This window comes from Cygnus atratus, chromosome 7, assembly GCF_013377495.2.
Source record: "Cygnus atratus isolate AKBS03 ecotype Queensland, Australia chromosome 7, CAtr_DNAZoo_HiC_assembly, whole genome shotgun sequence".
NCBI lineage: Eukaryota > Metazoa > Chordata > Aves > Anseriformes > Anatidae > Cygnus > Cygnus atratus.
The window spans coordinates 18849894-18875109 of record NC_066368.1 but is presented as its reverse complement, the minus strand read 5'-3'; the positions used below and the strand labels follow the sequence as shown (position 1 = coordinate 18875109).

Genomic DNA, 25216 nt, shown 5'->3' with positions numbered 1-25216 from the left:
TAAGAGGGGACCACTGATGACAGCTTATGTCAAGTAATGTGTTCTCTGGTTTTCTTTTCTCTGTGGAAATCAAGCTTGTGGCCATAATACCTTTCTTGTTTTCCTTCCCCCTTATTTGTCACTGTCCTCTTCATTCAGGAGTGTATCAGACACGCCAGTTCGGGGGCAATATGGGGTTGTTTTAAGGTGTTGATGTCTGGGGAGGAAGAAGCAGAACCACTATGTGAAGTATTCAAGGGCTGACTTTGAACTATGTGAATTTGTACTATGCAGGCTGCACCAGAAAAGGGAATGTGAGGTTACTGCAGTCACTCAAGCCTGGGCAGTCAGTCATCCCAATTTTTATTAGTCATCCCAAAGCTATGTTGTTGAGGACTTTGGTGGAGGGGTAGCATCAGAGAGGGGAAAATAGAAAGTGGAATGTAGGTTCTCAGGATTACAATCCACTGAGGCAGAAGTGCAGTCATCACGAATTCACCTATTTCTCACTGAGGGAAGAAGTGCAAACAGTACAGATAACATTTCCTCAGGTCTCTAGGAGTGATTGTTGTATGTTTCTGGGTCAGTGTGCATGCACGCGTCTAAATTTAGGTCATGACTGCTGTGTTCAAGGGCAATCTGAAGTGTATTCTTGCTTCATTTGGGCTCTTATTCTCTCTGTGGGCTTGATGTAACCTGAGCCTGTCTATAGACAGCAAATATCTCCATGGGCTCAGGAAAGCAAAGGTTTGCAGGGCTGGCTAAGGACAGAATCACCTCTGCAAATGCAGTTGTTGGCGACAGAAAATGTTAAAATCATTTTAGGATGCTCATCACTTTGGTGATGCTACCATCCACCTCTGGGTGGCCAAGGGTAGAAGCCTTCACAGAGGTGCCACTCCTCCAGCCTCCGGGGCTATTTTCTGCTTATACCTCACAGCTCTGAGTTCTGCCTGGCAGCCTTTCTGAAATGCATTTCAGCTTGTTTCATTACAAACTGCTAAACAGACAGCAGGTGTCTGTCACCTCCTCGGGGCCTGCTCAGAAGACGCTGCTCCCTGTGGCTGCTGGCACTGAGTGGGGTGTGCAACAGGTTTGACTCTGCAAGGTGATACCATGCTTGAAAATGAGCTTTGTGTTTCCAGTGTTTTCTCTTTCCTTCTTATTTTTGTACTCCTTGGCTACCTAAGGAAGTTCATGCCTTGCTAGCACCTGCCTGGGAATACAGGCTAGGCTGGAGCTGATACCTTGCAGACTTGCTTGGGTCATGCTGAAACTATAAAGTCATGGCAACAGGGGCATAGAGGGAGCAATAATATATATAATATATAAGTAGATATACTTTGTAAAGCAGATTTTGGGGCTCTTTGGCTAAGGAAATTTTAGGAAAAGCCATGAGTTTCATGTGTCAGGGAAGACAGGGGGACAAAGCAGTAACATCCCAAGGACAGAGTTGAAGGAGAAAGCAGAGAGTGCACTGGCTTTAGACTGAGCAGTGCAGAGACCCAGCAGAAGGGCTTGCTTCAGCTTACAGAGCTACAAAAGTCACACAGGGTTTTCCAAGGAAGGTCTGTAGCAGTCAGACTCCTCTTGTAGTTGCAGCCCCTGGACTGGGCATCCATATCCCCTCGGTGCCTCAGACTATCCCCTGTCTGCTCAGTGAACTCTTGCTATCCCACTTGGTGTGATAAAAGAAACTGCTAAAATGGGAGGCTGCTGAGTGCTGCCTCTATTCAAATCTCTAATGAGCTCCTCCTTGTAGTTCTAGGTTTAATTAGTTTTCATTGCAATATTAATGATCCAAACAAACCATTTTAACTTTCCTGTTGCACAGCTGGAATCTTCTTATTTAGCATTCTGCTCTATAAGGGAATCGCACCAACTTCCTTTCCCCTCCCCCATTTGTCCCATTAATATGCATTAAAATCACAATCTCATTGGCAAAGAGTTTCAGACCTGCTATAAAACTCTAATAATTTCTAAAAATGGCAGGGTTGAACGAATCACGAAGTCTCATCTAAATAATACAAAGATAGATTTCTCCCAGAGTTTGGTGGCAGTGATGATTAATACTTCATTTATTTATTTACAGTGTATCAGCATTTACAAAGATGTGCTCGCTCCACTGAGCACACATACAATCTCTCTTGAACAGCATGGTATTACGGCAGAAATGTATAATCTGTTAGTCTTCAACAGCATCTTTCTCTCTCTCTCTTTTTTTTCCCTATGAGAACAGTTCATCCTGCCATTCCAAGCATAGATCCAAAGACTGCCTATCTCAGTCTTCTTCTACCACAATGTAGTAGGTTCATCTCACATTTCCCTCAGAAATGCATGATAGGGAAGACTTAGAGGAGAGTCTTTTCATCACCTTCTGGTGTGTTTCAGCTTCTGGACTCAGTATGATTTGCAAAGACTGAAATAAATCAGTTTGTGTATAATTTGGGGATCTTCATGCTGAAGGATGCTAGAGAGGAGCTGGCTCTCCTGCTCTGAAGGATGGACACAGAGTCATTGCCAGCACCTTCTCCTTCCTGAGCTGTAGAAATCCTGGGAACATTTTTAGCAAGGAACCTCTGGAGTCTCTTGACCAACTTTCTGCTCAAAGCCAGTCTATGGCTAACATGAGATCTGGTCCGTTTTGGCTTTGTGTTGTTTAGAGCTGGAGGATGTCTAGGAACTTGAGGAGTTGTGCTCTGCAGATAGCCTGTCAGTGACTGGATAAAAGGGTTTTCCTGGGCACACTGTACAAGCAGAGGTCACGATACAGCTCTGAAAGTGCCAAAGAAATTTAGCACCACTTTCAGAGATTCATTTTCATTGAGACTTACACTCGTAAGTGTTCACATTGTTTTTGGAAATAGGACTTTGGAGTGTGAGCATTAAGATTAAAGGGTGAGGTCTGATAGTGTGTTTTGGCACTGCCTGCAAGGTCTAAGTTCAAGAGAGCAATGAGTGACTTGATTGCAGAGCGCCAGCCCCATGGCCCAGGCACTGGAGAGCTGGAAGTGCCTTCTGAGGAGGTCTGGCTCTGGGAGCCTGATGTAGGCAGCCTTTCCTCGTGCATCATCCCTAACTCACCTTTTCTCAAAGGGTCATGTTCTCACAAAGCTTTTTCCCTTATGTTGCCAGCCAGCCAGATGTGAGATAAATATACATTGCTATGCCTAAATCAAACATTTATGTTACCACAGACCAAAGCAGTTCAGTAAGTGCAGGAATGGAGCTGCATCAGCAAGCTCTCTCCCAGCTGCTGTTGGTGTTGGGAGAATCACCTGGGGGATAGATTGGGTACCAAGGGTTGTGATTTCACTCAGTTGTCCCACAGCTCTCTCCAGGTATGTAGAATGGTGAAAATGAAAATCTCTTCCTCCATCTATCCATGTTTAGTTTTTTTGTTTGTTTGTTTTGTTTATTTGTTTTTTACTATTTACCTAGCTGGATGAATAGAGACTTTAGTGGGTAGGTATCCTGTCTGATGGAATTCATGACCCATTTTTTTAGCTTTTGAGATTTCACAAGGGAAAGACCTCAATCTGTGGAGTTTTTTTTTGCCAGAACACTTCTTTGCAGCAGATTTTCCTTGAAGATTTGTATCAGTGGGATGACTTTGGTAGTGCTTTTGTGCTAGTTTCCTTCATGGCCATGAGTTTGTCATTCATTTGTTGTGCTGGATTATAGCTGTGAGCAGTAACCTACCAAAGCACGCTGTCAATGGGCTGAAATGTATTTGTTCAAAACACTCCTGCTGGGCAGTTGTAGGTCGCTAGCTTGCTTGCTCCTACGTGGGGAAAAGCAAGAGTACGTGGTACCCCTTCAGAAATTCTGGGAGAGTAGAAGAGGAAGAGAAGGAGACAAAGGAAGGAAGGATGCTGTTTCCTTGCTTTGCAGCTAAAAGTGGAGATAAGACTCACATGAACTGAAAGCAGTACCAGGGTCGTATCCTGACAGTGTGACTGAGCTTAGATCTCCCTGCAAGCGGGAGCAGGGTTATGCAGCTTTCACCACAGGTATGTGTGCTGTGATGGAGGCCTCTTTCCCCGGTCTGGAAGCACAGCTCCTTGCCAGGCCACGTCCCAGTGATTCTCCTGAGCCAGGGAAGGGCACCATCAAGAATGGAAAATAGCAGCAACAGCAGGATAACTACCCCGAGGTCTCATGTAGCCTGAGCTCCCTATAATGTCTTGCCAGCGCTGACAAGACCGGTACCACACCATGGAAATGAGCAGTTTAGACATTTGTTACTGCAAATGCAACCATTGTTTAATATTAAAAATCTTACTATGCTCTCTTAACACTTTCAGCTGGCTACAGCTTACCAGATAAATATCTGTTTTACTCAGTTTCCTTTCCCTATCAGTAAATGTCTGTCTCCACCTCTGGAAACCTACTGGTGCTTCCCTAGATCTCAAGTTAAATGGTTCACCAAAGCCAACATGTGCAGTGAATGTGCCCCTCAGCTAAAACTGAACCCAGAACAGTCTAGCTTCCACTGGCATTCGTGGTTAAGCATGCCAGGAAGGTTTTGAATCATAAGAATATGTCCATTCAGGTCAGTGTGGCTTATCCTAAGTGAATTTAACATCACTCATTTCACAGGAATTTAAGCTAACACATTTTACACCATATTTGTTGTGAACTACAGCAATCAGCCATGCCATGGCTAGTTAGCAATGTCCAGCTGATGCATAAACTTGTAATGCAGTCTGCCAGAGGAGGACATCTGACTGCAGGCTTAGTGTGCTATACAACGGTTCGTGGTGGACGACTGAACTAAGTCAAACAACATGCAAAGTTTTAGGCAGTATAACTTAAAGCTCAGACTGAGGTCTGAGGTCCTACAACATATAAATTACCACATATTACTACTTATTTACTCAGGGTTCTCCTAGGTCTGCAAACACGTGGTTTCTTCCTAACCCAGTTCCATCAGAAAGACACAGTTCAGTTTAAGCTCTTACTAAGAGGACTTTCATTCTGTTCTGTTTCTACAGAGTCAGGCTGGGAAATCCAAAGATCCAGAGTGGGAAGATGGGGCAGGAAGATTAAGCCAGAAAACTGCTGGGCACTAACCTCCTGACTGGCTTGGCAGCAATCGTCACAGCATGTGTAATTGCAGCTTCAGAGTGACCTGCTTTGCTCTTGCTTTGTCAGTCCCCTAGCCAAAATTGTGCTGTCAAGCTAAAATCAAAGTAAGTATACCAAGGGATGGATCTGAATTAACAAAATTGTTTTCTAAATTGATTTAAATTGGTGTTCAAACTGTGTGCGCAGCTTCCTTCAGTGACAGAAGTATGATTTTACCTCTTCCTATTCCTGGTGGCTGTTCAGAGCTGAACCACCTGAGAGGAAACAAGCTTGTATCTCTTCATAGCTGGGCACTTACACTAAAACTGAGCCAACTTTTCATAACAAAAGCCTAATTGTCAGTGATGTTTCAATTAAGAGCCTTGGGTGACTTTCTGCTCCCAGACTAAATCACATGGCACGTAGAGAAACATCATTTTATCTCATAACAGAGCACATCTTTCTTTGCTGGCTGAGGGCATTTGGGGCTGGCAGTGTCTCTTTAAAACATAAGATTTTAGGAAAAGCAGATGCTTCCTATTATTTCTATTCGCTTGGCACTTTGAACTTTTGCAACGTAGCCAGCTTCAGGTTTTTCTTCTGCAGCTGTGAGCGTCAACGGATTACATGTTTTTGGGGGAGTGACGTCTGACTGCCTTGTGCAGAAACCATTCAACTTCACTGTCCTCTCTTTAAATGACAGAATCATTTCTTGTGCTGAAAGAAATGCAAAAAATTGTGTGTTTGGGGGATAAAATAACGTGTCTGCATTAAACACTGAATCTTATGACTCTCAATAGAAGCATTAGGACCAGCAACCTTGCCTTAGATTTCAATGTGCTGAAAAATAAAAACCCAAGCATTTACCTGTGATTTCAGCAAGTGCAATTTCCAGTGATGAATGGTACTGCAAGTGTTAGGTGCATTTACAGTTGTTTGTAAATAATAATTATATTAAAGGTGTAGGATTGACACAGTAGACTTCTTCTGGTGTTGAAATCTTGTCTCAAAACCTTTAGCCATTTGATTTGTGATTGAAAGCTGAGTGGTGCAGCGTTTCCACATTGAAACTCAGTGCAGGGAAAGGCTGGGAGCTGTCAATTATTTCAAGAGCTAATGGAGGCATTAAAAATGTAGCAGCTTACTGGGGAGAAAGCAGGGTGGGTGGGGAACGCATGTTACTAGCATCCACTGCAACTGGACTGTAAGTGGTCTCCACACATTCATGAATGATGGCTGACCTCCACTCTGCTAGGGCACATGTGTGCATGTCCATCATGACAACACACTCTGAACTTACTGCATGAGAGGCTCTTGGGAACATAACCCCTGTATCTGTCTCCAAATATAGCTCTGCTGGTCTGCAATATAAGGCAGTGGGGAGAGCTGCTGGATTGAGGAGCCATTTGGAAACTACGCTGCAGTGATATCCACCAAGATCTCTGTGCCTGGTTGGTGACCTTCTTTGCTAAGAGGCAAATGTCTGCAGCTTGTAAAAGAAAAAGATGCCTCTGAATGCCTTTCCACTTTTAAAGGCTCCCCAGCGCCGGCTCAGCAGAGCAAGTGAAACCCATGGCAGTGCTTACTGTACTTGTACTGTATGAATGTATGCAGCCATACGTCTGGACAGAGAAGCATGCCCTGAGCAGGGGGCTGGGAATTATTCCTGGAACTGCCTCTGACTTAGAGTTAGAGCCTTGACCTGAGCCAAACCACTAACTAGGAACTGTTTCAAAGCCAATTCCTATGAAAAATAAGGCCATTAACCCTTCTCTGTCTTGGTGTCCACCCTTGTAACTGCTTTGTAAAAAAGGACTACATAACTACCCACAAGGGATTGGGGAAGACTCATTTATTTGTATTTAAAGTACATCAGTATCCTTGGAGGAAAGTTCCCTATTAGAGCAATAATGAATTACAACAATAGCAACAATTCAGTTATCACCATGAAATTGCAGGGATTTGGTCAATATCACTTGACTACAGTTTTGTTTGTCCTGCAGATTACAACAAAGAACAAATCATCCTAAGTATTTTTTGAACATGGAGGATGAAAATGATATATTGCTATCTTTTAAAAGGAAATTAAAACTTTAACTCTAAGGTGTGTGTAATAAAATGGCACTTCAATTCTCTAGTGTGCCATGAAGGCTTCTTCTGTTAATTTATTCTTTTCTTTTCTTTTTTTCTGCTTCATGTAATATTCTGAAGTTATTAATGTGGCAATATATTTGACCACAAAAACCTGCCTTCTGGTGTTGTTAAGACTGTGAATTAACTCCACAAATGGAAGGCATTTCCAAGTGCCGAGCAAACAGATCACACTTTGAATAAAATGATTAGCAACATAACAGATGTGCAAGGACTTCTAGGGAAATGTTTTCCCAGGTGTCTTGCTGTGATGTGTAGGCTTAGGTCCTATGAGCCCATGGAAGTCCAGAGGTCAGTAGCGTGTCTCTACAGTGGCATGCATGGGGCAGACACCTGTGAACATCCCCACCTGAGCTGCTGCAGCCCCTGGGACACAACCACTCAGCAGAGCTGGTGTCCTGTGAACAGCACCGCCACTGGCATGCTTGGATGTTGTCCTGTGCCACAGCAAGTGTGCCAGGCACCAGGTGGAGGTCCCTGATGCACACTCCATAGCACACCACACACGGACAGAATTCATTTGGTAAGGTGTCATCTCAGCCCTTAAATGACTTGGATGATACCTGTCTTAGCTGGATAACCCAAAATCCAACATGAAGGCATTCAGTGAGATTGAATTCAGTTCAGTGCAAATACCCTCACTCTGCACACACTTCCAGTACTAAGATGTGCATCTAGAAATGCCACATCAAATTCATCTTGTACCTATGAGCCAAGTCATCAAAGACTGACTGGTTGGTGCTCTTCGTAGTGTTTGTAGCATCAAGCCCTGAACTCACCAATGCTACCCTAGGTTGCAGATACCTAAAAATAACTTTCCTCATCTGTGCTTAAGCACTTATAGGACACATTCTTCACCCATGGTACTGTTCCCACTTAATGCAAATTAATGGGCACAAGTTCAATCTTCTCTATCTGTGTGCCTTTGGCAGCGCATGGCTAATTCATTGGAAAAAGAAACTGTTTTTTATTTATTAGTGCTAGTTGCCAGGATTAATATCAGGCACTGGGAATGTGTATAGTTAAGGAGATCATGGACAAGCTGAAGTGGGTGGGAATATACATTCCGCACATGGTGTCAGGAGTTACTGAGGCCTTGACTTTGCTGTGGATGCAGCACAGGCTCCTCGGGTAGCCTGGAGACACTGTCTTGGCAGAGAGCTAAGAGCAGCAGGGGTTTCAAAGATGCTTTGCTGAAGTGCACTGCTGGTGTATTGCTGTGTTAGCTTTGATGTCTGTCTCTCTGTGTTGGTAGGCTAGACTCATGCCTCCAAAATGTCTGCTTCGTGCTCAGCAGTCAGAAAGGCAAACAGAAGACTGGGAAAATGAACAAGAATCATATTTTGTCGCCACATAAATCCATGCTGAATCCATGTCTGTGATAATTCCTGTCATCTCAATAAGGATGTAAGAGGAGATTAGACAAGGTACAGAGAGCAGAAGTGGAGAAGTACAGAATATCTTTTTTCATGAGAAAAAATTAAATAAGTTGGACTTGGCAGCCTAGAAGAAAGACAACTGACAGGGTGAATTTTTACTATTTCTCATGATCTAGGAACTACAGGCCATGCAGTGAACACCAGTGAAAAGATACTACTTTATCTTTGGCTAACCTGCAGAGACACATCCTGATAGATAACAGACTCTTATGAGGAAGGTTGAGCTGAACCACTGCACCTGCACCCACCCCCTTTGGTGACTGCAAAATATATCTGGCTCTTTGGTAGTGGCTGCATACATGGTTTCCCTTGTGGCATTTCCACCAAGCAGCAGATGTCTAGCTCTAGGTGGGCAGGATTCCTGTCTTTAATACTATTAATCAAAGATCTCCTATCTAGTAATATTTCCCAGAAGCCGAACTGCTAATGGCCACGTCTCATGGCTATTGATTTCTCCCCCTTTCCAGGCCTTGCTGGTCAGACCGTTGGCTCCTGGCTGCTGTGGGAGCCTCTACCTGACCTCTTTGCTCCCTGGTGCTTGGCACAAGCAGGAGAGTTTGGCTGGTGCTGCCTGTGGCTGGGCAGGGGCAGGTTGTACAGCCCCAGCCTTTTGTTGGATTTCTCCTGGAGAAGAATGAGGTGCAATTAAAGCCAGTTCTTCATCAGGAGGAATGAAGAGCTGAACCATAACCACTCAGCCCCCTCACAGCATCCAAACAGAGAGCTCGTGAAGCTTCTGCCACCCTTGCCTCCGTCCTCCAGCCCCTGTGCTCAGCAGACCGAGAGCCAAGGACATGTACCCTCTCCAGGGCTGTCAACCGACCAGTGACAGGAAGCAGGCCTAAAGGCTCATTTAACTGCAAAACAGCACCTGTCTTTTTAGGCGAGAGCAGGCTTTGCTTGTCAGCCCTGTCAGCAGCACGGGCCCTGCCTGGAGGGCCCGTCAAGCACCTCGTTGTGTCGGAGGGGTCACGCAGCGCTGGCTGGCGTGGGGGCAGGAGGCTGTCTGCACCGGCACGTTTTCTCTGAAAGGACAGCGGGGTACGTATCTCTTCTGTTCATCTTTCTGGGTAAAACACTGCTTCCTGCCTGATTCTGAAGTGAGATATCACGCCCTTTGGTTGTGTGAAGTTATTGCTAACCAGAGGCAGCGATCTGTCTTGTTCACCTTCTCTATTCCTTTTTTTAGCTTAGCTCCAAACTAATTGCACTGCAGTGGTCAGGATTGACACTTGTGTGTGAAAGCAAAAGCTCACAGCAAAGGCAGCCAGAGGTACCATGCTTGTCCTGCACTCCCAGAGCTTGTGAGGCGCCCGGGCAGGTGAAGGCTCACTGTGGCTTGCTGAGGAGGCTGAAATGAAGGAACCTAGAGGAGAATGCCTAATTAATTCATTTAGCATCCTTCTTCCAAGCCTGTATAATCTTAACATGTTCATATTTCCTGTCAGAGAGAATTTGCCAGGAGCCAACAGAAACAAGATCAGACCTGCAAAGTTTAGAAGCCAGAAAACCAATGCCTGTTGCTGTTTTGTTGCTCTTAGTTTTCCCTTTCCTTGTTTTTGTAAGACTTTCCCAGTATCCTTTCTCCCTTTATATCTCTTCTCCTCTTCTGCATCTTTCATTTGTATTTCCTCGCTCTGGAGAGTGCTGGGGCTCAGTCCCCTCGCTGGGGCGCCAGAGCCCTGCCACCTCTCTTTAGGTGTCTCAGCTCCAGGTTTTAGGAGGACCTAGCCCCTAGAGACCGTGATTCCTCCTGCAGGAAGAAAGACATTTCAGACCTCCTGGAGGTGTTTGCCAGCCTCCACTGTTGAGAAAGGAAGCCTAAATGGGCAGTTTAAAAGTGTAAAAGGCCAGGGCTGAGCATGATGAATTCCATCTGCTGAATTTCATCTTACTTTTACAGGATGTTTTGTGCTAGAGCTTTTCTTTCCTTCATATAACCAATTATGAACCATCTGCACATTCAAATGCTGAAACAAGTGTTCTTGAGTGTCTCTGTCCCCTGAGGGTGAAATGCTGCAGTCCTGCCCCCCTCCCAGTAATAATAATACTAATATATTCTATTTATAGGGCTTCAAAGTTTCCCAAAGAGCCACCTTTGGGAAGGAACGTACCACCAGTTTGATACTGCACAGCAACCCTAGACAACAACTTAAGACAGATGAATGTATCCAGTTGAAGCTGAACATGAGATTTCATTTAGCAGAAGATAATTGCAAAAGTTATTAATTATTATTGTTGTTGTTTATGCAGCTCTAGACTCAAGAGCAATAGGCGCTTTCTAAATACTACCAGTAGGTAGACAAAAGCACAAAGACATTATGATCATACCATAGTAATTTGCAGAAGGCAGAATGTGCTAATAAAAATCCTCCCCCGGAGGTTTTCCCATCTAAGACTCAGCATAATCTGATGAATAGTCCATAATGCTGGAAGAGGAGAGAGCTGGCTTTTCTATAGGTTCCCAGTGTAACCTTGAGCATATAGTTTAGTTGTTCTGAATCTCAAAACAGGTCTACACAAACATGTCATAGCTGTTCAACTAAGGATGAGAAAATCATTCTGATACAAGTATTTGATATAAATCTCTATGTGTTTTGCAGAGTGATTTAATTGAAATTGACAGTTATTGGGTGTGGTATTTTTGTTTTGTTTTGTTTTATTTTGTCTTAAGCTACAGGACCAGGTGTACTTGGAGCCTGGATTTAAAGATCATCTACTCTAAATGCAAAATTAGGCACTTGCTTACTCTGGAGACCCCTAAGATACTTGGTGTCTATTGTTAAAATCTCATGAATGGAGAAGAGACCTTACAAACTAATGTGACTCACATAGAGAACATAAGGACTGCATGGTTACAGATGAAGTATCTTGTGGAAACAGCTGAAGGATCTTGTGAGTCTGCAGATGTTTTTATACAGGCATCTATGAGAATTTAGTGACTATCATGCTTGGTATCGATGCCAACATAAATGGCAGAGTGGTGAAATGTACAAAGACAAATATGAATCAGGACACTAGAATTAGCCAAAATATCTAAAATTAAAGAATATAAAAATATAGTTCTTTAAATAATATTTATTTTTACTCATTTCTCTCTACACAACCATTTTATTGCTTTCTTCCTGTCTTCTGGTTTTAAATTACTAACATGGAACTTTTGTATTTGTTTCTTCAATTGTTTTCCTATACGTTTGCACACTTTTAGATATGCAGTGATGATATATTTTTTTCTTCTGAGATGTTCCATACTTGTCAAGATCAACTTGGCTGGAAAAAGACTAGCCCAAGGTTTCATTAGCATCCCTTCTGTGAGAACAGCACAAGCTTCATCTTTAAAGCAATAGGAAAATAGAGCATGTTCCATCTCCCACCCAGGTCTCTAGAAGGGTTTCTCTTCATTGGAGCTGGTTCAGCCGTATACACCAGGCAGCTTCTGCACTCAATATCAATTTCCAAAATATTCAGGTTCAGCATGTCAAATAAGCTGAAATGTCTGGGGAGCTGTTCTCCTTCAGCAGGGTTAGAATATTGAAATCAATGGGTTTGTGATCCCAAATGACATGGACACTTGAAAATGTCATCAATGGAGACATCAAACTTTACCTCTTCACTTTGGCCTGCCTGCATACACAACCTTTCTGTTAATGGCTTGCAGATATACCCTGGATCTGAAAATTACTGCTGTATTTCGAAACAGCAATACTTTCTTGCAATAAAAATGCACTTTGAGCTTGCAGTGCTTAAATGCTTCAGTCTGTGCTTTACTTCGTGTGTAAACATTTCTGCTGAAATCAATGAGGACATCTGTATGAGTGAAGTTATGGATTTGCTTACATGTTTAGTTTTGTTCCTAAGAACAGGGCCTCTGGTCTCTGCAGGAAGATAATTAATCACATACATGTTTGCAGGATTAGAACTTTCACCAGTAATCATTTTATTAATCTTTTTGCTGCAATTACCTTTGTAAAATTTAAAGGAAACCATTTGTGACTTTTTTTTTTTTTTTAAGGCAGTATTTAACTCTTTACTCCCATTATATTTTCTTCAAATTTTTGATAGCATACATTTTCTAATGAGTTTTGCAGACTACAACCCTTTAAAAAGTGCCTGAAGTCAGTGGTTTATATGATCATAATTCAAACCACGTGCCCTTTCCTTAATCGAAGGAGATTAAAGAAGTGTTCTTTTATTTGCATTCGTCAGTCTATTAACACCAGCCATTTTAGTTCATTTGGTACAGTGAGTTTCAGTCCCAGGAACCACTTTAATGCTAACAGCAGTCTCTGATTACCTGGGACCAATCTGGGTAATCTTCATTAAGGGGTTGTGACATAATATTTGCGACTGGTGATTAGGGGGTTCTCTGATGCTATCTGCCTATCTGCTCCACGTACCCCACCGGCCCTGTTCTCCAAGTTCAGCTACAGGGACGGGATGATGACCGTCCCCCGTTTTCCAGTCCACCTGAATTCCCAGACGGAGAGTGCCAAGGACCTTGCAGCCAGGTCCAGGGCCATGGCAGATGACCCAGGTGAGCAGCAGGCAGAGGAGCTGGTGTCTAAAGTGAGTCTGTACAACCGAGTTCTGCTTCTGATGGCTGCATTTCTGTTTTCTCGCTTTTCTGCAGCCGTTGCTTTCTGTTCCTTGTTTGGCTCCTTTCTTTGCAGTATTATTTAGCACTGTTCTGCAGAGAAAGCATGTTTGCTGTCTTTCAGAGCAGGTTTTTAGCTGTTCTTGGCCATTCTGTGTTTGCGTGAATTCCTCTCACTAACCCTGATAATCTCATCATCACCATCTGTCAGTTTGTTAATCTTCCATTCAGGACATGCAGAGAAACCCTGACCACATTGGCTTTTTCTAAAAGGCTGGCTATGAAGTTCTAGTTCCCTCTCTCATGTTTCCTGTATTACTGAAAGCCAATTTTAGATTGCTCGCTCTCCTTCAGCAAAACTAGAAATCAAACCATTTCAGAGATACCATATTCTAATTCCTTGGATTACTGGAATGGGAAAAAGGCAAAAAGCTGTGCAGCTTTTCCCAGTTAGCTTGTGCACTCTAAGCTGCTAATGGGCTGGAAGCAGGCTGGGCAATTGTGCCTGCTGTGGGTTGCATGCTAGCAGGGCCCCCTGTGCTGGCTCTGCAGCAACCTGTCCTGGCAGTGAGGGTGACAGCAGTCCCAGGCATAGAGGGAGGGGATGTAGGGAAGGCAAGGCACCCTGTCTTTTCTCAGACCCAGTGGTTTTTAGAAGAGCCATGGGCATCGATGGCATTGGCATGTTTTTTTTGGTGTTTGTGTTCAGTGGACTGAAATCCTGCCATTAGGCAGCCCGAATACTTCTCATGCAATGAAACGTTACCAAGACATGCAAAACTGAAATACTTTTCAAAACTTTTTGTGGTTTCCAGTACTTCTTTTCTGGGGAGGGTTTTGGGCTTGGAACAGGGTTGGTTTGGGAAGGAGGCAATACAAACTGAAATTCCTTCCCTGTCCAGTTCACATGTGGATGAAATCTCTCTCCTATGCCAAGCTGGTTGTTCCGTCACCGGTGCTCAAGCACAGAGCCACACAGACATACTGTTTGCACCCTAATATTTTCTGAGCACATTCTGCAGTGCTCTGAGTTTTGTAGACCATGCAGATATGCTTTGAAACTTCAGTGACTGCCGAGGAAGAAAATTCTTGTATTTTCTTCTGCTGTGTTTCACTGTTTCCTCTTTCTGGCCCCCAGCAAGTGTATTCTGCAAACCACAAAATGAAAACCCCTGTAATTCAGGCAAACTCATGAGCCTGAAACAAGTAGTTCTGTTTTATCTTTCGTCTCTTGACTTCTCCCCACCCAGAGGTAAGCCTGCATCTGAACCGCAGCTGCACCGAGGCATAACACAGATCCTCATAAAACACGGGCACTCCCCAGAATCGGAGCTCAGGGGGTGTGGGGTGGTCAGCCCTGCAAGCCCCAAACCCAGCTCTCCATGGCAAAGGAGCCTGGCAGAGTATAGTCAGTGGTCCAGTGGAAAATGCCAAAAAACATCCAAGCTGTTGTGTGAAATGCAAAGTACTTCGTGAAATCTGGGTGAGGTGGGGAGAGGGGCTGAAAAAATCCCACTGGCTTGTCTACCTTGCCTGCGAGGGGTGAGACAGTGCAAAGGGCTCTGAGAGCAGCCGTGTGACTCCTCCAAGTTGACTAGACTTCTAGCTGGTTGGGCTCTCATATGATTCCCTAAAAATAGCAGCTTATGTTTCCCATCATTGCCGTCCAGCCTGTGGTCTCTGGTTTTTGCTTTGTGATGTGTAAATAGGAAATATTTACGCTAGGCCAGTAACTCCACATTCCTCCCACCTCTTTTCTTAACTCAGAGGGATTAGAGCTATGTTTATAAAATGCCTAATGCATTTGTCTGAACATCTCTAAATGTCACTGGCTTTTCCGTAATGTTTTTTTTTCAGAGGACTGATTTTTAGATCACTCACGCTATTCACAGGTATGTTTTCCCTCATCTGACAAGTGCGCTCATTCCTCAACCTTTAGCTGAAAATCTGCTCTGGTGCCCATCCTGGGACAGGTTGAAACTCTTCCAAACTGCAAAGGGCTCTCAGTTCCTGCTGATTTCACTGACAACTCCCGATGGCTCAGAAAGGCAAGATTTCCAAGTGACCTTGGTGCCCAGAGAGCAGATAGGTACCTGATGTGTCTTTTGGCTATTTTAGATTGGCCCAGGTAGTACAGTGCTTTGCTGCGACCCTTATTTGCAGGTTGATTTAACCATCTTCTGATGTTTAGCATTTCCTGTAGTAGGTTTCTGTTCTGCTACATGTGTCTCCTGCTCTTGGCAGAGCGTTTAATATGAAACAGCTGCACAAAAACATCTTTTTGGGGTTCTGCAGATATGATCAATGTATGTGACACCACTGTCTCTTACTGCCAAGAGCAAAACTTTGCTCCTGACTGCAGAGTCAGTTTAATTTGGGGGAAATAGGTAGGATGTGGTTGTGACTGACATCCTTGCCAAAACTGTGACTGCGGCTCGTTTCGTTAGAGTCCTTCAAGTGCAAGTTCTGTCCCTAAAAGCCATAAGAGGGCTGCTGAGCCCCAGTCTGCAGCCACAGCCAGGAATCTCCCAGAGCTTTAGGCTGGGTGTTCAGGGCTGGAATCCAGGAGAGCCGTCTCTGAGTCAGCTGAGGCTGGGTGATACTGACAGCAGCAGAGAGCAGATCAGGCTGTAGAGATTCTTCTAAAATTGAGTTTAAGGTCATAGTTGTAGAGCTTAAAAGATAGATGGTGGTGGAAACAATGTCTGCCAGGGATCTCAAATGCAGTCAAAGCTGAGATGTAGTAAGTTTTGTTGGTTTCAGGAGAAGTCTGATTTTAGGGAAAAATTATAGCTTTTTGTTTGTGGGAAAATAATCTCTCAGTACTTTTAGAGGTAGGCTAAAAATGATTTTGATACTGTATTGTATTAAAAAATGTACTGTAAAATTATGAATAGTAAAATCAAGGAAATACTTCTTTTTCTTGATTCATGCTGAAATTTCTTCCAGAGCTTCCTTTTGCAGAGAACTTTTAGTTTGCCAGGCTTCGTTCCAAGTTGCAGGAAGGGCAGATAGAGAAAGCTCCAAGTACTTCATAAATCTGAATTTCTCTCCTTGTCAGAGCTCTAGGAGTCCCCAGAGCTAAGACTGATAAAACCCAGCTGCTGGCAAGGTTTGAACATGGAGGAGTAGTCCTGAAGAATGTCTGTGGATGAGCCCTGCACCTGCCTCATTGCCCAAATTCTGCACAGAGTGAGGATAAACAGCCCTTCTAGCAAGGTGGAGAAACGGCTACAAGGGAAGAGGCTGCAGGATGGTTCGCTTCTGTCCTCACCTCCATATTCTCTGCTGGGTTTGTCAGGACAGAAGGTGGTTTGAACCTCAATGTGGATTGAGGCTGGATGCAGCAGAGAGGACCACAATGAGATCTCTGTCATCTCCCATGATACCAGGTGCAGCACAGCCTGTATTGGCTAACAGGAGGTGCTGAGCAGAAAATGTTTCTTTAATCTGGTTTCTCTCTGGGTGAGAAAATTCCTATAGTGAGGCACCTTCTTCCCTCAGGACCCTCAGGCCTTTGCTGCCTCCTGCAGTCAGGGAAGGGGGGTGGTGCTGGTCTGACCAGACCTTTTGCACAAAATCCAGCTGCTGGAGGAAGCAGTGGTGCTTTCCTGTTTAGGAGAAAATGTGCAGATGCTCAGGCAAGTCCAATGCCTCCTACAGGAGACTGCAAAGATGAAGACTTCAGCTTCCATCAGGCATTCTGTCTCCTCCAGCAAGGTATGAAATTCAGAGATTGCAAGAGGAGGAACAAATTGAGCACCCCCTCCCCAGAAACTGTATTTTCATCATCAGAGGAGGTATGCATTCAGATCAGCTTGAGCATGGAAGGGTTTGGGTCCAGGCTGCTGACATGCTGCAGGCATGGGACAGAATTTGGCAGACACTTCTGCATCCAGACATGTCTCATGGAGGTGGAGCCCCCTTACTGGTAATCAACCCCAGGGGCTTGGGCTGTCCCAAGGAGGCAGGTGGAACAGTGCCTGGTTTGCACCATGACTCCTTGCTCAGCACTGCAATGCTGCATTTCTCCAGGGCAAAAACAGACACGTAGGTGCTAGCAACACCCCTGGAGAAATGCAGGCCTTGCAAGCCTTCAGGCAGAGCACAGCAATACCTGCCTGCAAGCCTGGAGGTCAACATGTGGAGCAGGTGACGGTGTTGTCCTGCAGTGGGATGTGTTCTAGTCCCTGGTTCACCACTTCTGTCAAGTGTGTTCAGCTGATCTGCCCCTGGGGCTGCTCTGGCCAGCCCATGCTCTGCTCTTGTCTGTCCAGCGCCCCCAGACCAAGTTATTACACTGACTGTGGTAGCCCTCAATAAATCATTCAGTCTGTGGCTGTGAGGTAAGGACTGAACCTGTATTGCTCTGCTGGGCAAAAAGGGCTCTAAGCAAACAACTGAAAGCTCAGTATAGTGCCATTGCTCAGGTGGGTTATTAAGTAGGCCCCTTCCTTGTTAATTCCAAGAGAAATAGAAACCATTTACTTTCTACAACCAAGGCAGTTTGATGCTTGCATTTTCCTAGTCTAGGGTGGCATGCTTTCATTTCTGTTTATAATCAGTTCCACTTTCTGGTTTCCATGTACCAGGGACTTTTTGCATGTGGTCGGTACCTCAACCCGTCAGGGTCTGTGTACTGTTTCTTTGGGACTTGCAGCTAAGGTAACAAAGGAAAAACCTGGCTCTCTGAGCATGGCAGAACTCCCTTTATTTCCCTGGAAAAAGTGTTAATGGGTGGGACACAATTCAGAAAATCCTGAAAAATGTTGCTCTTGCATAAGGCTTTCACGTCTGTACTCTCAGCCTTGCCAAGTATACCAAGTTTCAAATCTGTGTGTCTGTGTGTGAAAGATGGAGTTCATTATACTTACATACATTCATTTTCCATTGACATATTTGTGTTAATTGCATATTCTTTTCATATAAATTTAGAATTTCAGTCCAAATAGCTGTCTACATAAGTTCATTGCGATATGTTATTGCTCTACACTCACTGAGAGGAAGCAGCAGGAATTTTTGCTTTCTAACTTTCTTGGGAGCAGGGTAACAACATCTATGTGCCACTGGGTTGTGTTTGCTGTGTGCTATTCAGTAATTTTCCCCAGAAGTGGTTTTATTTTAATGGCAGGCCATCTGATCCCAGAGTCTCATCTGAGCACTGAATTTGCAAATATATGTATTTATTATCGTCATATTTGAACAAGTATAACGCCTGTCCCAAGATTCAAGCCCATTCAAAGCTGGAGTCTGAAAAGCACATTCATCATTCTGGGTAGCACTAACTCCAGCTGCTTTCCTGTAAGAGGCCTCTTTTGGCTTTTCCAAGCAACCAGCCACCCTTCTGCACAAGCAGCTCCAATCGATTTCCATGGGAGTCTTTTTAGTTGTGCCTCAGCCTCTAAGCAGTTCACAAGTTCACGGGCTTACAGAAACCCGGGCTATACCTGCCTCTCTTCATAGACAGCAGGGATGGGTTTATTTTTAGCAATAGTATTCCAGAAATACATTCCACCCCTCTTCAGAAATGTGTGGGAGAGACAGGCACACGTATACAGACGGTTCTGCCTACATTCGTGTCAGTAAGTGCCCGAAAACTGCTTTTCCACTGCCTGTTGTCATCCCAAACCCCATGTTTTTGCAGTTCTCTCAGATGGCTCAGCTCAAAGGTGCTGTGATGCATGCATTCACCAGATCTCAGTGTGTAAGTGCTGTCATGGTGCAGGGCATAAGAAGCTGTTGGAGCGTGCAGTTTGGGACCAGAACTTAACAGAAGTGCCCTGATGTTTGGCAATGCATGTGTTTGGTTTAGGATGAATTAGGGGAAGCAGTGCAGCACCAAAAGCATAGACCAGGAGTCCAGGAGAGCAGGCTTTGCAACATTTTCCTGCCGGGATACATGGGGGGAGCAATACACCTCTCCCAGGTGAGGAAATCAAAGCTGAAGGCCGCTGCGGGGAAGGCAGGCCATTGCCCCTCCAAGGATAGGTGGGCTCACTCTGCTCCTGGGTCACAGGGAGTTGCTGGTCGTCCCAAGCCTGCCGGATCCTGGAGAATCTCAGGCAGCGGATTCGGCGTAGTTGTTGCTTTGCCCTTGCTGTAGCAATGTAATTAGCAGCTCTTTTTAAAATGCAAATGAGCACTGGGTTCACATGGAGCCCTGTTCTGCCATAGAAGCAGGAGCCGGGCCATAATCACAGGAGGTTCTTCATTTTGCTGCGGGCTGTGGCTCAAGTCCAGGGTGATGCTGAGCCCCAGGAGAGCCCCACGACTTCAGTAAGGAGCTCTGTGCCCTCAGCAGGGCACGGGGGGCAATCCATTGTTTATATCTGCTGTACAAAAGCTTAGCTCGCCGACTTCACGGCATATTTCCCCTATTATTCAATATCCTACTGCAGTTTGCCAAATGAAACCCAATGCTGGCATGTGCCTCCCGGGAGGGCTTCTGGTGTTGTTTGCTTTGGAAGGAGGGTGGAATGGGGTCCTTACTCTAAGAACACTGGACACATTTGTCCAGCCCTGATGATGAAATGAGCTATTTATGAGAAGGCACTGGTAGGACAGTAATGTGTTACTCATGTCCATACTTCTTGTACGGTATTTTTAATGGTGACCTTCATAAACATATTGACTCCCACCTGGAGACACAAAAATGCGGTGCTTTCAAGCTTGAATCACTGGCAGCAGCAAGCCAATCGCACGCCATTACTTTCTGTATTAGTTATCTCTGAAGCATTACCACTGGCGAATCTGAATGTAAAAATAGCTGATGACTGTTTGTTTCATCTGTCTGTTACTTGACACCGCATGGTTATTCCAATACGTATGTTTGCCTCTTCCCCACCATGATCTCCGTTTGGTTTCCCCTTGCCTGATAACTATTTAAATACATTTTACTAACTTTGGATTCCTTGCTCACTCCACTTCACCTGGCTGGGCAGGTCTGTGAGGACTCAAGGGTTAGCTCCTCCACTTTTATTTTTCGCTTATTTATTTTTCAGCGACTGTTCCTATTAAGATAACCATGTTCAGAAGAAGAGTCTGAAACACGTAAATAATGGGAAGTGCTAATAGTAAGCAGGCTGCTGTAAAATGTGCTGGGGCTTTGACATAAAGGAAGAAAGCGCAGCACTGTACTGCCCCTGATCAGGAAGCTGGAGCACCAAAGGTAAGGGGGACGCATATGGGCATTTTTAAAACCTGGAAATGGTGACGAATGATGGTGTCTGAGCGTGTGAATGTGTAATTGATCAGATGAGAAAAATCAAACAGCATTTTTATATTTTTCTTCAGGGATAAGAGGTGGAAAGTCCTTTCATTTTGTCCAGCTCTTTTCTGCTCTCAGAAATGCAGGATTGCCTCTAAAAGTCTGTGTATGGAAAGAGACATACATATAGAATTGTATGCAGTGATTACTGTTTATAACATAACTGTTTGGTAAAGGGGGATGATTTTTGTTTTAAAAGACCACTAAATTGCTATGAAGCTCCATTTAATTGTCCCGCACATTGTGCTGTAAGCAACGTTAAGCAAATATACATTGATTTTATTTTCCAGATGATTACTGCCTAGAGATAAGATACTCCTACAAACTTTAGTGATTTGTGTAGGAGTTTGAAGGCATTTTTATTTCTTTTTTTTTTTTTAACAAATAGGAAGAGAACAGTTTAAATATTTTATAGGCAGCAATTAGTGTGCTATAGAGCCTGAAAAAGTAAAATACTTCAAATACCTAGGCAGTGCTAGGAGGTCACTATAAATGACTGTGGCTATGACTTGTATCCAATTTTAATCACTGGAAAATTTCTTAAATGGCATAAGCTTTTCTGAGTCCAGTTGTTGCAGAACTTCTTAATCTGCCATCCTAAGGAACTACATGTTGTTAGCCTAGCGCAGAACTCAGCAGCAAAACGACAGAAATAATTGAAACAGAGCTTGAGAATCTAAATCACTTATACTTTTTTTTTTTTTTTTTTTTTTTTTAATGGTCTGTGAACAGGCAGTCCAACTAGCTCTGAACAGGGACAAGCATTCTAGCACCAGGCCAAAGCAGCCGACTGAGGCTGACTTTATAACAGCTCTTGTTTAGAGGGTCCCTTGCTGGTGTCCTGCAGTTGCTGGGGGGGAAGCGGGAGGGAAGGAGAAGTGAGAAGAGATAAGAAGGAGAAATAAGCTTTCTGGTCAGGATCAAAGCCCATGGCTCTTTTCCTCCAGTTCTGCAGAGAACTGACCATGTAAAAAGCAAATGTCCTTGGTTAATTGCTTAGAGATTAAGACTTGTGGAAAATACTAACAAATTAAAGATTCGTAGTATCTGGGGGGCCAAAAACACCCAAATCTCTGTCCTTCTGTGCATGTCACTGGAAGGGTTTTTAAATTACATGCATATTCACAAGTTACTTAACAAAACAGTTGTAACAGGCAATCACCTATGTACTTGAGGCCTCAGCCAGGTGGAGGCATGCAGGTGTAACTGTGTCACTGCAACACAAAGCAAAAGCACATGGAAATTTCACACTGTAGCCTCTTAATCCCATCTGCTTCTCTGAAATGTTTGTCTCGTCTGTGCTTGCATTTCTAGAGCTGTGCAAAAGGCAAAGGAAAATGCAAATCCCTCCAAGACCAGGAAAAAAGCCAACTAACCTTGTGACCCAGGCTGGTAGAAATAACACTCCTCTGCATCAGTCTTTCATTTCTTTAGTCAAGCTGATTTTACACACACACACAAAGTTGCCGGCAGAGGGAAAATCTGCAAGTGATTTTTTTAGCTGTAGGCTTGGCTGTGCTAGCTTGCATGCAGCCGGGGAGCCAGGGCACACACAGCCTTGTCCACCTTAAGCAAGTGGGTGAGTTCATTGCTTTCAGAGCTAGCATGCATCACTTGAGGTAGGGTCTCGTTTTGGGACCTGCGGTCTCTGAGCCAGCTGACAGGTGTGTGGTGAAAGGGAGCGTAGTGCAGGCGCATGTGTGGACTGGTACGGGAGCTTCACCTTGGAGAGAATGTTGTGCCTCTTTGATAAAGCCCATATAAGATTTTGGGTGTGTCAGTGGCTGCCGATACATATCAGTAGGTATATGTGTGTGTGTGCACATATTGAGCTTGGTGATTTGTCGTTACGTTGCTGCTTGCCAGGCTTTTATGTCTTTCAAGTGTGTATGATCAGAGAGTGCTACTGAGACTCCTGTCTCTTGGCAGCCCCAGGGAAACTGAGGCAGTACTGAATCCATGCGCACAACCCTTCTCTAGGAGCAAGGTCTCCCTATCCCTGACCAAATGATCCTCTTTGGACAGGCATAGAAAACAGATATTTAATTATAGTCTTGGGTTTCCTTATCATCCATCTTCTGTGCTTGCAAATAATGATATACACGAAGGCATTAGCTAGTAATGATTAATCTAAGTCATCTAGTAACAGTCAGACCAACCTTCCTATGAGCCAGTCAGGTCAAATAATGATGCATATTTATTTTCAGTCTCTCACCTAGATACATCGCAATAGTTTCAGGGGTGCTTTCCCTGTTGCTTACACACACTGTCTGAAGCTGTTTTGGGAACTGTGACAGGGCTATGACAGAGCCAGGTACCCAAAGGCCACCTAACTCACACTTTCCACTTGAAAAAGATAGAGATGAAAATTCCTGCAAGTTTGGGGAGTGTCTCTGAAAGAGGTGTGTGTGGTTAACATTTGGATACACCTTACCACGCAGTCAGCAGTATCTGGCAGCTGACAGCTACTGCAGATCCTCAGTCTCAGATACGCCTCTGTCACCGTTAGCTGGGTCAGACATAAGCTGCTGCACCTTAACGTCGGCTTGGTTTGCCTTTCAGCTTCATTACAGACCGTTGTACAATTCTGCACCCTTCTGACAGCTTCTGCTCTGTTGAGGTATATTACAGGTGTGATGACAACATCACTGAGGTTGCTGAGGGAGTGAGGGGGCTACCCTGGGCTACCCTATATCAAGCCAGCCATTGGCCTCTCTCTTAGGGAACAAGGGTGGATTCTGCTTCAAACTCCTGTTGTTTTCTTGTCTTTTTCTCTCTTTTGTGTATATCATTTACAGGATAATCACAAGAAACATCTTAGTATATGCATTAACTGTAAAATAATGAGGAAGTACCTTAGGGACACACCATTAAACCACAGCAATGAATCAATGCCTGAATAGGAAGGAATAGGGAGTCTTCGTTTCCCAGGAAAATAAACGAACCCCTGTTTCACATTGAAGAGGGAACTGGAAGGAGCTTCCATCTTTTTCAGGAGGAGACCATTGGCTGGCTTTTGCTGCTGAAAAGAAGGAAAATAGTGTGGCCTTCTGGGATAATACATGGGGCACAGGTGGGTGGGCTCCCTCCTGCCCTCTCAAAGTCTTCCCCTAGGTAGATAGCTGTCCCATAGCCAGCTTTCAGGTGGCAGGCACAGGTAAGGGAGGCCACAGCTTTTGTCCTTAAGCTGGAATGCCTCTGATAGCATCACAAATGGTTGAGGTGCAGTTTGTCATTGCAGGAAAAATGTTAAGCATAGGGATGGCTCTGTGCTGAAGTCATACACTCTGGCCTATCTAGAAGCATGTATTATCCTGCTTGCCGCGTGTCTTGCTCAAGAACTGAGCTCTCTTGACTACATTTGAAAGCTGCAGCAAGGTGTAAGTAAGAAATCTCTCTTTTCCTGTAGCCTGAGCTGGAAAATCTTGAAAACAAAAGCTTCCACTTTCTTTTCCCTGCTCTGGTGCATATCCCTATCTGTTGGCCTGATGTTCACCATCTGAGCTCTTGGGGTCTGATTCTGTATGTGGGGATGTTACTAGGGCAGAGCTCAGACAGCCTGGAAATTCAGGGTCTTTCCTAAAATCTCTTTCTTTAGACTCGTTTTGCATCATGCTGGATATTGTTAACAGATTGTATTAATGAAGTCCTGGCCCTGCCTTAATTTTCTGTAAATCTAGCAAAGGTTCACTTGAGCTGATGAATTCATTCTGGTGCAAATCTGGAGTAAAGAAAATTAAATTTGGGTTTGGCTTTAATGTCCTCAGGCAGCTCACAGGGTATGAACATCATCCTTTGCTTCATGGGTGTGTGAAGATAATAAAACAGGGTATGTGAATTCTTGCCATCCAGTTATGGACAGTTTATTCAGTGACCTGCACCCTGTCATCCAAAAGGACTGCCTTAGCTGCAAGTCAAGGGAGACCGGCCATGGGTAGCAAGGCTCACAGTGCAGCTGGCAAGCACTGTGCCTGCCACAGGCTGCCACGTGCTGACATGCTCCTCAGTGCCTTGTTGTGTCCCCTCTGATCTCCTGTTGTATGTTTAGGTGTGTCTTCCATAATGTGTGTTTCTCTGGGGTACTACTAGTTGCACTGGACTCTGGGGACAATGTGTTGCATATTGTTTTAGATTAACTCTTGAAACTGTTTTGGATTAACTCTTGAAACTATTTAGGCTATACATCCTGATGTCTGTTTTGAATTAGAAGTTTTATTTTGTAAAAGTCTGTGAAGTTCTGTGTCTCACAAGATCTTTAGGAAGTTCTGCATCTTTCCAAAGTCAAGACTGATGTATCTGGAAGTGTTCTTTGGTAACACAGGCCAGGTATTTCAGGATATTGAATGTCCCTAAATCCTCTGGAATTCAGTGGGTCATAAAACCACTTAGAACTTGAAACAGTTTTGAACCTACAAATGGCTTGATTTTTTTAAATAAAAAATAAAGTCAGCAAAATCCCTGTCCAAACCCTGCAAATAACCAGAATATATAAAAGAAAGGAGTAGGTGAGACCACCAGTAAAAAAATAATACTTGTTTTCTGCAAGCCTTATTTCCTGAGTATCCTGTGTGAGTGGGTGTGGGTCAGACTCTCCTTGTCAAGAGGCTTAAACCGTCTAAGTGTAAACTTGTCAGTGCAGATGGTATCGGTGTGCTGGAGCTGAGGGGAGGGCCAGCATAAGTGGGAGGTGGTTTCAGGTTCCCCAGCCCAGAGAGA

At 44.2% G+C, this 25216-nt stretch overlaps 1 protein-coding gene across 7 annotated transcripts in view; it reads left to right on the top strand.

Annotated features, from left to right (window-relative positions):
• Positions 1-896: 896 nt before the first annotated feature.
• C7H10orf71 (chromosome 7 C10orf71 homolog) overlaps positions 897-25216 on the top strand; it is a 38852-nt gene continuing 14532 nt past the window's right edge. Inside the window, exons 1-3 of one of the 7 annotated variants that reach the window (XM_050711800.1) lie at positions 897-1087; positions 4977-5174; positions 20235-20401. The gene's annotated coding sequence lies outside the window, so the exon portion shown is untranslated. Of the gene's footprint in view, positions 1088-4976; positions 5175-16348; positions 16954-19803; positions 20402-23862; positions 23881-25216 lie in introns of those variants that run through there. The other 6 variants (XM_035539526.2, XM_050711799.1, XM_050711801.1 and 3 more) reach the window with 6 other exon arrangements.